Source organism: Numida meleagris, chromosome 4 (genome assembly GCF_002078875.1).
Source record: "Numida meleagris isolate 19003 breed g44 Domestic line chromosome 4, NumMel1.0, whole genome shotgun sequence".
NCBI classification, from domain to species: Eukaryota; Metazoa; Chordata; class Aves; order Galliformes; family Numididae; genus Numida; species Numida meleagris.
This window is the reverse complement of record NC_034412.1, coordinates 35,494,487-35,506,887: the sequence shown is the minus strand read 5'-3', so window position 1 is coordinate 35,506,887 and position 12,401 is coordinate 35,494,487. Positions and strand designations below refer to the sequence as shown.

The 12,401-nt window shown below is 36.8% G+C and overlaps 1 protein-coding gene across 1 annotated transcript in view; it reads left to right on the top strand.

Annotated features, from left to right (window-relative positions):
* The window catches only part of ANAPC10 (anaphase promoting complex subunit 10), a 343,652-nt gene extending 331,576 nt beyond the window's left edge, over positions 1-12,076 (top strand). Inside the window, exons 7-13 of the transcript XR_002438188.1 lie at positions 4,667-4,727; positions 6,353-6,448; positions 6,771-6,797; positions 7,484-7,507; positions 8,752-8,831; positions 9,347-9,422; positions 9,928-12,076. The gene's annotated coding sequence lies outside the window, so the exon portion shown is untranslated. The remainder of the gene's footprint in view (positions 1-4,666; positions 4,728-6,352; positions 6,449-6,770; positions 6,798-7,483; positions 7,508-8,751; positions 8,832-9,346; positions 9,423-9,927) is intronic.

Genomic DNA, 12,401 nt, shown 5'->3' with positions numbered 1-12,401 from the left:
GAGACAAGCTTTCTGCCCTATTCAGCTAATGTTAAATGAATTATATACAGTAATAAGCTATAAAAAGACAAAGGACAACTTTTATAATAGTAAAATGCTGTGCTTCTTTGCTTTTTATTCCACTTACTTGATGGTACTGTTACCTTTCATAATTAAGTTCCTTCCTGAGCAGCCACTAATACAACTCCACTGATGTTAATAACTGATAGTTTACTCCAGGGCAGGGTCAGCCCATGCTAGCGTGAAGTCAGCCACTGCAGATAATTTGTTATTATTGGTGTTTAATGTATATATGGGAAGTGTTTTAAGTGCACTGATTTCAGTTCTCCTTTCCATTACTTGAACTCAGTTATACATTTGCCTAGCAGCCTGCATTCACCTGAACCTTATGGTATTGAGACTTTGCCGTCACCATGAATATGGTATATTTTCTTGGATAATTCAGTATCTGTTGCTATTGCCTGTACCTATACTTGCTGTCACACCAGGCATATATTGTGTGACAGATTGCAAGTGAAAATATTGAGGAGGGTTGGAAAAACAGTTTCAGATTCTTAGACAGCTTACTAGAAAGAACTGGACTGGCAGAATGCTTCCTAATTTTGCAGTATCACCAAGGAATTTTACAGGTGGTCTCCTGAATTTTCTATCCCATTTCTCCTTTATTTTTTTTAAACACTGTTGTTTATTATACAGTGCACCTATTGCTGCTGTGGCGCTTTTTAAAATTAGAAGGCAAGATTCACCTTTTGGCATCTGTTCTTCAGCAGTCAATAACCATTCAATGACAGTTTCACTGACATTCTGGTATGGATTTCCCGTGGCGAAATAATACAAATCATCCAAATAATACATCCTGAGAACTCTAAAAACGCTAACTGTGGGGCTACCTAGCATCAGGCTGACTGAGCCTGACCTTTTGCATTCCCATGTCTAAAACAACCCATGTGTGTATCTGTAATGAAATGGCACGCTCTGGGAGCATAGCTTTGTAGGTGGACAGAAACTTAATGTTGTTTTTTTTCTATCTGAAATTTATCAGAACTAAACTGTCCTCAAAATTACTTCAAAATCAAAACATTCTAACAAAAATTTATTGTGGGATATATATATTTTTTCCCAATAAATTCTAATTAGAAGCAAAGAAAACAAATGTGAAAAGTTAGAAGAGGAGCTGACCCTAAAAGGACATGCATCTGTGGTATTAAATCTAAGTGGCTGCTGTAAGGTAAAAGGGGAAGCAAAGTAGCCACCAGCTATATAATTACCTGGCCATCTAGCTGGCACTGTTAGTTAGCAACTGAACTTTACAAAGCCATTGTGTAAGAGGAAGTAGTTAGAGAAAATATATGTATGCACCTATGTGTATATTCCTTTTTCCCTCTTTTGAAACACAGTGTTTAGTATAGTTACCTTTTAAACTCTTCATCTCTGTAAAGAGATCACAGTGGCTCTTGCACATACACTGCTTTGCCTACACTTCTTCCTTTTGAAAGTGTTCACATGAGAGGCAGTAATTCAGGAAAGGTCATGAGATAATAGGGATCAGCGCTCTCTGATAAGTCGGGTGGCTTAGATGAGGGATATGTCCCAAAGAGCAGATGCAGGGTTTTTTGGTATCATTTGAAAAGGGATATTGTCAGCACTGAGAGAATTTTGTCAGGGAGTAATGGATTTGAGAGTTTTACACTTCAAAACTGGGGGAAATGGAAGCACTGTTGATACAGTGCTGCCCTTCATGGCTTCCAGAGCTCCTCTGTGGTCAAAGGGAGGCTTTCTGTTATGTTTAGTTGCATGTGTGCATCCTACACATTTTCTGTACCTTCTTCCTCTCCTATAGGTGTATTCAGTGAGTGTCTGAGGGCAGGAAAAGTAGGCAAAATGGACAACTTCTAGACAAGTAAATGAGAAGAGTCAGACTTTGGGCAAAAGAGGCCAGTCTCCCTTAGGATTCCTATGAACTGATGGACCGGCTTTGGCATTCCAGAAATTCACAACACCTTAATGGGCCTCTTCCTCTAAATTGCCTCTTTCCATTGGCTGTACAAGAAGCACTGGTTCTCCAGTTGCTAGAGAGTCTGCATGAAAGCTTTTCTTAATGTACACAAGAAATGCATGGAGATATATATTTCTTGTTCCAGTAAAAATATGCAAAGATATTACTAGAAGAGACAGAAAGCTTACTTTAATTAGAGATACTCTTTGAAGAAAGTCTGAAAAAAATCCATTACGCAGTATTTTGGGGACAGTCTTTGAAAGAAAAAGAATGCTTAATTAAAGTGGTTCTTGTAATTAGCAACAGACTTGGAAGGCAGAATACTCTGTCCCAGCCTTTCTTAATGCAAAGGTCTGCTATGACCTGATAAAGAAATGCTCAAAAGATAAGGCTATGTGTGCTGAAAAAATAACGTTGATGTAACATCATGCTGTCTTGTGGAACTAAAATGTCTACCCAAATGCATGTTACCCTTGTTAGTTTGCTTGGATTTGGTGCTACTCAGGGCAGTCTTACAGAAAGACTGTAAAATGTAGTGGTTTTTTTTGTTAATATTTGGTGATACAGCAAATTTCTGAATAAAAGGTAAACCAAACACAATTATGAAAATGGATTTTTTGTTTGCACCCATGGTCTCAGAACTAACCCAGCTAAGAAGGGTACTCTAGAATCAGAACTCAGTTGGATTACAGACCCTAATTTGGCAGTTGGCTGCATGAAGGCATTTTTAAGCAGTGGACAACTAGTATGACAGAGACTCCATGCAGGGACACTTTTAAATTGTGTACTTTAGTTCCAATTTGTGATCTGAAAAAGTACCTTTCAGTACTCATTATACATTTCAGTACTCAATATACATTTCAAAATGTCTCAGAAGAATTTTGTGCTTGTTAACTTTATACTGAATTATGTATAAGGACACTAACATCCTACACCACTGAGATGCTAGCCATGAGTGTTGAGGACTATTTCAGCTGCTTGCAAGGGTTCAGTGTTCAATTTCGGTTCAGTTTGTGGTAAGCTTGTACATCAAGCTCTCAGATCCATTTCTGTTCTACTGCTTTTAGTGTTGTTGTATGGGGTTGTTTTGTCCAAAGTGCAGGACTTTGGATCTGTAACATCTAATCAGTGTCCCTACCTCCCCACCACCACCCCTGCAGCTGACCCCTAACACATACGTGGTTTTCAGTTCTCAATTTCATAACATTTACATTTCTCTTAATAAGACGAAGATAAATGTTGGTATGCAAGAATTGCCAATACTCTGAGTTTCAGTGGGGATAACATTCTGAAATGTCTTATTTTGTCTTCCTGTACACATACACTTGGCTGACAGCACACTGCCACTGACAGCTGAAAATGTCAGTGTTGAGGTGAAATAACAGTGCTGGGACTGAAGAGTTACTCTGCACTTTCATTTGCCATTTGAATGGCTATGAAGCACCATAGCCTACCTCACAGCCCTACCTTGAGTTCTTAGTTTAAAGTGATGAAAACTGTCTATGTTTAAAGCAGCCAGACTTTGAAACAGAATTGTCTGCTTTGTTTCCAGTTTGGTTTTACTGAGGAGGAAGATACAAACTGTGCTGTTCCAGATGAAGCTTGTTCTCAGCCAAGATTCTTACACTCATTTAAATAAGTGGAAATTGTGCCTCCTAGTACCTTTTTCACATGTGGAGTTTCATGGCTGAGGAACACCCAGGAAAAGCCTACTAACAATGTGTTGCACTGCAGTGCATGAGCCATGAAGACCCAAATATTTCATGTTATACAATTGTATGCTTTGAAAAAAATAGTCTTGGCAGAGGAAGAGGGTAAGATTTTTGATAGTATGACAATAGTTTGCTAAGAAAACTCTTTTTCAGTGGCAAGTTGAGTACTTTTTCATTCCAATTATCAATAATTAGCTCAGTGTAATCTGTGACATGCTATTGGATGAAGGACATACCACTGACCATCAATGTTGAGGTGTACTTGAGAAGTAGTTATGGAAGGCATAATACTATTTCTTTAAAGGATCCCAAGTAATTAGGTATGTGAGGAATCATTTAAACTTTTACAAACTGGCAGTGGTTTTCCTTTGAATACTTTTTTATTGTGCACTGAATATTTAAGACTATAGTATGATCTGTGACTAGTGCAAAAGAACATGGTTATCTTTTCTGATCAATACACATTTCACTTCTGTGTGAAAGGAATTTCACTTCCATCTGTGAAAGAAAACCTTTTCCATGCTTTCAAAGTGCTTTAACATCTTCACAAAGTCTCTCTATAGGTGTGACATGTGATAATATCCTCACCGCAACTATAGCATTTTTCTAAACATGCAGTTCAAAACTTGTTTTTGCATATGAATAGAGGTTGTCATTTATTTCTTGGTTTTGTGGTTTGTATGCTCTCTGCACATTTCACTTTGTTGTAAGTAAATTCTTTTTAGTACATCCAGAGTTTCTGAAGTTACACAGCCAGTGTGGCATCTAAGTCCCACTAACAGCTGTTTTTTTAAACAGTCTGATTCAGCCAATAAGCAGCTCAGGAGATGATAAATGCAGCTGAGTTAGTCTTTTGAGGTCTTTTGCCTTGGGGGTAACAAGCAAAGTTTCTTTGCTGTGGGGACAGTGACGTGGGGCTTCTCCAAGTTTGTCTTCTGTCTTTTTTGCACTGTGATAGGTACAAAACAAAGAAATGAAGATGTGTAAGACAATACCTACATTCTTCCTGCTGTTTACAGGTGAGTGAAAATTTCTTTTTTCTTTTTTTTCTCAGCTTTACTTTCTCTTCAATACTTTCAGTTACTTTTTGAAAATACTCCTGTGTTTTTTCTATCTGATAACTAATATGACTTGATCTACAAATCATTATAGATTCATCAATGTTTAATGCTCAGAATTTGTGACTGAATATATTACAGCAAAGTCCCTTTACAACATGTGCCTAACAAAATGGCTTTATATTTAGCCATTAGAATTTATGACTGATTGTACCAGTTTCATAAATTTTCACTATAATACTTTTTCATTGGCCAAAAGAAAAAATAGGATTGAAATCGTGCAAAAACATAACGGACTTTCTTCTTTACAACTCTGTCATGCTAAAGATGGCAACAGAACGCTAATTTAAGAAGGTGCTAGGAGGTGTTGAGGGGATGGTGGTTAGTGGACCTTCTTATCATGAGAGCACACGTGCTTCTAAGATCACAGGCCTGGCCAACAATTTATGCCATCTTTCTTCAAAGGAGTTCATGGAGATGTACGTATCTTAAGGCACATTCTGTGGTGTGGTGCTCTGCTTGGCAGAGCCCTGTAAAAGCTTCAGTGACAAGGCAAGCTTTTTCTCCTAGCCACTGAGCAACTTAAATTCACTGCTGGAGAGAGGCAGCCTCCACTCCTAAGTACTGTTTGTTTGGTTTTTTTTGTTTAATTGCAGCATCTCTCCCTTAGAGAGAAACTCTGGAGGTTACGCTATAGTGCTGGGGAGAACTTTTAACAAGGACTCACAGGAGATAAGAATTATGTAGGATGTTTGAGAATGTTCGTTTTTTGAACTTACATATTCATCTAAGAATATTGTGCGCCCACCGCTTTGTTGCTCTTTCAGAAACAATTATTTCCTATGTGGAACCTCCTGAAATTTCACTGGTTAAACTCAACTGCTACAGAAGGGGTTTTCTTTCGTTTCAATGTCACAACTGAGATAGTGCGAGAAAGCATCTGCCTCTCTTCTTATCATTCAGGAAAAGTTAAGGGAAAGTATCTTTCACCTCTCCTCAACTCTTCTTTTTCATTAATTTGCAATTGAAGTTGAGCAGGAAATGTGTAAGGCAGGCTGTTTTCATGTCTTTACAAGAGACATAATGCATTTAATCTATACTAAAATGTTCATCTACCATTTAAGAAGCGTAAAAGGCAAGAAGAAAAGTGAGAAAAATGGTGAATATCAATAAACGTTCTAGGCAAATTTAGCTGCCCTATCCTTTCAAGCTCCATCAAAGCAAATGAAAATGGTTTTGCTAATTTTCAAAGTGCCCAGATATAGTAAAAGCTACAGCTTTGCTACTTTTCCTCTGTGGATTTCATGATCTTGGTCCAGAGCATAGAAATACTGCAATATCTGAGGAAAAATTTTAAGAAGTCTTTGAAAATACTTTTTTAAGCAGAGAAAATGAAATATCTTAATTTCAAACAAAATATTCATACAGAAAAGCTAGATGAAGGCAAATATTGCAAATACAAAATAGAAGCCAAGGTTGTCCAAGTCATGGGTATTTGAACACAACATTTTATAGCAGAACTTGTGAGCCAACCTTAATAATAAATATTGTGACATACTACAGCAATAGTTTTGTTTAATTTTTAGGATATTGTGTTAAAAATATGCGTGTTGCTGCAGAAGGGACAGAAGTCACATCACTGTCACCTTTTACCTCACAATCTCCTCAACAAGCAACAACAGGTGATTGCTTTCCACATTCAGGTCTGTTTTTAATTATTTCCTCCAAATCCTGAGTCAGTCCTTCCCTTACTGTGTCCACCTGGTTTTGTGATACCACCCTTTTCTTTTCCCTGTTTTCCCCACTGGCTGACTCTTGCAGAGTAGTCCACTCTTTCTGTGTCTATCCTGCTATGTCTCTTCCTGTTTGAAGTTTGATTTTTGTGCTCCTGCATCATGACACTGTCATTGTGATGGAAGTTGCTTTTCTCAGCTATCTGTCACTACGCCTGCTGCCTAAGCCCTGAGCTAGCGAAGTTTAAAAGTTTCCTCTCTTCTCTTCTAGGCTCAGGAAGTGCCACTTCCTCAACAGGTAAGACTGTTGGCATGATCCAAGTTGATTGCATCCCTGTGGGGGCCAAGCAGCCTTCCATCCTATAGGGACTGGTAATAGACAGCAGGAACACTGATGTTCCAGGTGTAATGTAAAACCTAGTAGTTAAAATAGCGTGAGTTACTGCTGACTGCAATGAGCTAAGAATGCACTTACTGTTACTTACTGTGTCTCTGATAACAGATGGGAACTTGCTGAGTTGCTAGAACAATTGTACCCAAATCTCATGTTTAAACTGATTTGCAGCATGGCATAGCTACACAAAGACAGTGAGTTGCAGGTGCCTTGATCTTGTTTTGTTCAGCATTATGTCATGGACATGGGGCAACTCTGTGGTCTACTCGCAAGCGGAAACACTTAAACAGAACTGAGTCACTTTGGTTCCAAGATGTTATGAGCAGAATTCACCAGTATTTTATCAGTATTTGTCTGTGCTAAATGCTGAGCAGGCTGCTGAGAGTTCACTGGCTGTGCCTCTGCCAGTACTGCTGCATTGAAATAAAGGTGAATATGGGACTTCCATACTGACATGCCTTTTGTCTGCATTTTCTACTCAAAAGTTGTGTCACCAAAAAAAAAAAAAGAGAAAACTGCTTTCAGCTTTATTACATGTAGCTGTACAGTTTACTCATGTTTCTAACTTTCATTTTCTTTATTTTTAACAGCAATAAGTCGTGCATCTCTGTTAGGTAGGTTGATAACTTCAGTGTATATAATTCTGCTTAAATATTTGTTTTTTTTTACCCATGTTTTGAATTTCCAACTTCTATTTCCATTGGGTATAGAGAACAAATGCTTGTATAGACTCACACGCATTATGCAGAAAAAAAGGTTTGTTTCTATGAAAGGGTACTAAAGAAACTCCTTTAATTGCAAGTCATGATATTTCTCTGGAGATTTATTTGAGTAATAAGAATAACCCCATAGTAGACTAAGCCATGGTAATTTGCTTTTTTGATACAATAACTATTGTGTGGGGCTTTTTTTCTTTCAATAAAAGCTATAGCACCAATGATATTGTGAGCAGTGGTAGCTGCTGATATTCTAACACTGAAGATAAATATAAGGCACATTGTGATAACAAATAGAATAGGTAAAGTCAATAAAATGTTATTATATTGCATTTACAAAGAAGTTTTGAGACCAGAAATAAATGTTATTTAACCTTACTTCATTACTTTATTATTAGCATGCATTATTTGCAGTAATGTTAATTGAAAATAACATTAACATAATTATTAACATTAATTAAAATTTAAGTCCACTTTTTGTTTATATTAATAACTAGACGTGATAACTTTCCTTTGTGTTATGTATCTAACTTGTTGTACTGTTGAATCACAACTGTAAAGGAAGGAAACCTAAAAGGAAAAATGGAGTCAAACAAAAGTAGCACATTATTTAAATTCCTTTGAAAGCAAAACTGAGACTACCTTGGTCTTAAAGTGTTCTAAATATTTTCAAAGTGGAGTCACAGAATTTGTTGAGAAAATTGCAAAATCTGCTTCATTTTTGAATTTTCCAAACAAAAATGAAAATTATGAGGAAGGCCTTGCAAGCTCTCTCAAATTTAAAACATTTACCCCTTAGAAATGTTGTGAATCCTAGTATAATTTCTTGTGACTGAAAAGATGCTTTAGAATGTACTAGAGGTGAGTTCTGTGGAGCTGATTTATTGCACCATAATCTAGATGAAAATGTCTTCGCACTGTGAAAAAATCATTGACTGTAATGAGCCGTAGTATGCTTGGCTTAATTCTGTACTCAGACAGACTTCAATGAGATTTTTGTTGGAAAAATAAAGATCCTGATTTAGAGTAGCATTTAGTGTAGCATTTAGTGTTGCATAGTTATCCAACACCAATGAAAGTATTTATGTTTTTCCTTTTCTTAATGATTTAGTCATATATTTACCTTTCTTTTTGCTCTTTAGTGGCAGGACTTGGCATTTTCTTTATAATGTTCTTAATTTGTATAATTATTGGTGTTTGGAATGCACGAAAATCATCGAAGGTAAGTGCAAGTTTCTACTTTTGGAGATTTGTTTATGTGTGCTATACATATTATAGAAAATGAAGTGTCAAATTTCCTGTTTTTTGACTTTCCTGGTCAGTTCCTGCTCAAATTTTAGTAGGAATGGTTCCTGGTTTGCAATTTTATTCTCCTTTTAATGACTATTTTTCCATTAAAAGTCCTACATCAGTTATGAATATCATTCAGCAGTTCAAGTGAGTTTTATCTGACTGGGCTACTTTAGATGCTGTTGCAGCCATAGTCTTATCTGTCATAAGTAAATAATTGCTAACAAAATATTAAGTAACTTATCTAATAATAAGAAAAAAAATACAGTGGCACTGAAGGTTCAGATGTGCAAAAATATGCTACTGCATTATTGAAGCAAGTTAATGTAAGGAAAAAATATAGGCACAGCTATTGCTATTGTTATATTGAAATTATTGATCTTGTGTTTGTGTTGCTTAGATGCATGCTACAGTGATAATAACATAATTGTGTTTCTTGAACATCAGGATTCATTTCAGGTTACTTCTGCCCCATCCAGTGAAGCTTAGGTGACCTTAAGAACATCAAGACATGAGAACCAATGTGAGTTGCCATTTGAAAGAACAGTGCAATGACAGTGGGAGAGCTGTTGCGGGACCTTTTGGTCTGTGTGCCTGTATGGCAGAAGTCCATGCTATGGGACTCCAAACCAGCAGTTTTCCTTTTTCCAGGAAACATTTCAAGTCACTCCAAAATAATTTGGAATGTCAGTTGACAAGAAATCCCTGTCACTAAAAGAGTCTTGGTCAATTCCTTTAGGTAAAGCATTAAAATTGGGGGAAACATTAAAACCGGGGAGATTCTTAAATGCCACCTGAACTGGCATGCATTCAATGTTGTGTAACAAGGGAAAGGTCGAACTGCTGCAGAGCCCCAAGCCTTACAAACTCTTTGCTAATCAATACCTATTTCAGACTATGGGAAACTTAATCACTGGTATTTTTGGCGTTTACTGTGTATTTGATGTGTTACATATTACAGGTGTATTTTGATCCTACTTATCTTCCAGTAATATTTTCCTGTTTCTGTTTTCTTATGTCCTTTTCAGGAGAAAAGAAGAAATGAAAGTCCTATTACTTGGTTGCTATTTAGAGGGCCCTTCCACAAGAGCAGAATATTAAAAATAAATAAATTATTGAAACTACAGAGATCTTAGGTACCAAAGGTGTCACACTTAAGTTATGTCTATACTAATGACTTAAACTTGGCACAGGAACATTGCTACTTTTGAGACTTAGCTGGAATAATCCTTGTTTATGCTTGAGTTGTGTGTTCTACCTATTGGGAATAGCTCCTGGAAGGCTCTAACTTCTAAGTAACAATCAAGTCACATGAATAAACAGTAGTATTCCAGTGGATAGGAGTTTCCCAGACATTGTTTAATTTATTAGTCTAGATGCATAGGCTTATTGTTCAATGCTATTTCTAAATGACATACTTGATGTATCACTCAATTAGAGGGACAGGTATTTTCACGATTAATCAAACCTGGCCACTGCAAACTTTAACTTACTTACTGTGCTGTGTTTGGCTGCTGCATTGTAACTGTAAAAAGCTAGTCTTTTAAATGAAAGTCTTGTTGTCATAAGCTTATTATGGTGTCTTAGGCTGGAGTGTAAACCTACCGTTGAACTGTGTTGCACTTTCTCAGTTTGCAGATAATCCCATGGAACAGAATGACAGAATAGTCTCTCACCTTGACCTTAGGCAAAAGATAAGTATCCACACTGAGTGATAGTGTAGTGTAAAATCATATGCTGGCATGTACTTCTGAGAAGCTACGTAAGTTTAAGTGGGTGAAACCCATGTTGTGAGAAAGCTACTACCCAAATTCTGTAACCTGAACAAAGGCATGCCATAGTTTTCAGCACATCATCTGTTTTATTAAAGGGAATAAGGAAGTTTCAGGAAAAAACTATTTTTATAGAATGTGAAAAATATGTTAACACTTTGATAAAATTTATCCATTAAAGTCAGCAACCCTGTCTCTACAGTATTCACTCCTCTGTATAGCTGACGGACCTTTCTTACACTGGTTCTAGTCCTTAAAAATAATCATCATCAAGACTCAAGGCTGAAACCTTCATTTTGCTGGAAGGATACCATCATTATTTTCCTAATTGAGTAGCACTTACTGTGTCAGAGGCACACAGCAGCCAGTGACTGTGGTGGGGCTCTGCCTGAGCAGTGTCTGGGGAATGTGGGGAAGAAGGGGCCAGCAGACATTTGCCCAAAGAGCTGCCTTCCTGTAGCGTGTCAGGGGAAAGAGGACTGAAGAGGTAAGTCTGAGACAGTCTGAGGTTGCTTTACCAAAGCATTCCTGTGTAAGCTTTAGCAAATGAACTTTATTTCTGAATTTGAGAGCCTATTCTTCAAGACAAAATTGTTAGTGTGTTTGTACCTCATATTTTTCTGTGAAGATGAATATTTTTGAGAGCATGCAATGTGTAAGTCCCACAGTAACAAAGCTATACCGAGAACTGTACATATGTAGGAAATTACAGCTTATGTCTGTAAATCATACCAAGCCAGTTATTTTTCTCATAACAATAGAGAAGGATGCTGTATCAGCTTTCAACTTGAGTTATCAATTGATGTTCTATTCAAATAAAAACATACAAGTATTATTTTTTTATAGTTTGGGTTTACTTTGTGAGTAAATCCTTTACTTCAGTACTTCACTTCATTTACTTTATTTCAGAGAAACAAAAATTCTCTGGTTGAAAGTTAGCCACTTTTTCTATTTTTCCAATACAGAAAGCTGTTTTTCATTGTGTTCAGTTAGGAGTTGAAGAATGAGATAATTATACGAACTATATCTGCAGCAGTATTATTTAGGATAGGAGGGTTGTGCTACAGCTGCCTTGTGTGTTATTTTTTTAAAATGTACGTCTTATGTGGTTGGGTATTTTTCCATTAAATAGAAGTTTGCTATATGCTTAAATGTCTTCCTAGATACTAGATCAAGGGTGCACTGGACAACAAACTGAATGTGGAAGAAATAGGAATAAACATTTTTCTGTTTTCCAGGAATAGTTAATATAAACCATGTTTACACTGCTTTTTATTTGATATTGGCGAACTTGTATGTGAATGAATCTGCTTTTGGAAATGCTTTTGTAGTGGCTGTATTTTATCTGATCTTTTACAGAACTTCTTGCTATAAATTAAATATACTAGTTTTTGTTTTGTGTTCACTTTTTCTTATCACATTGTTTAAAATGCTTGTGTAATATTCCCTCTAGCTTGGGTGACCAGTCCCACAAGAGTGGATACTGAATACTTAGCTGATATACTACCTGTGAACTTGAAATTATTTGCATAATGAAGTCTGTGCAACGTATGTCCTGACACATGCACTCACAAAGCCATTTTGCTTGGCTCACCACACTGTGATTTCATTGCATGCTGATCAGCAGAGACGGATGTTACATATGGATGGGGTGGATGGCAGAAGCAGCTTGCTGCAAAATGTTGGGCTGATGGTATAAAAAAGCAAGTTTAAGCAACAAGACAGCAGAA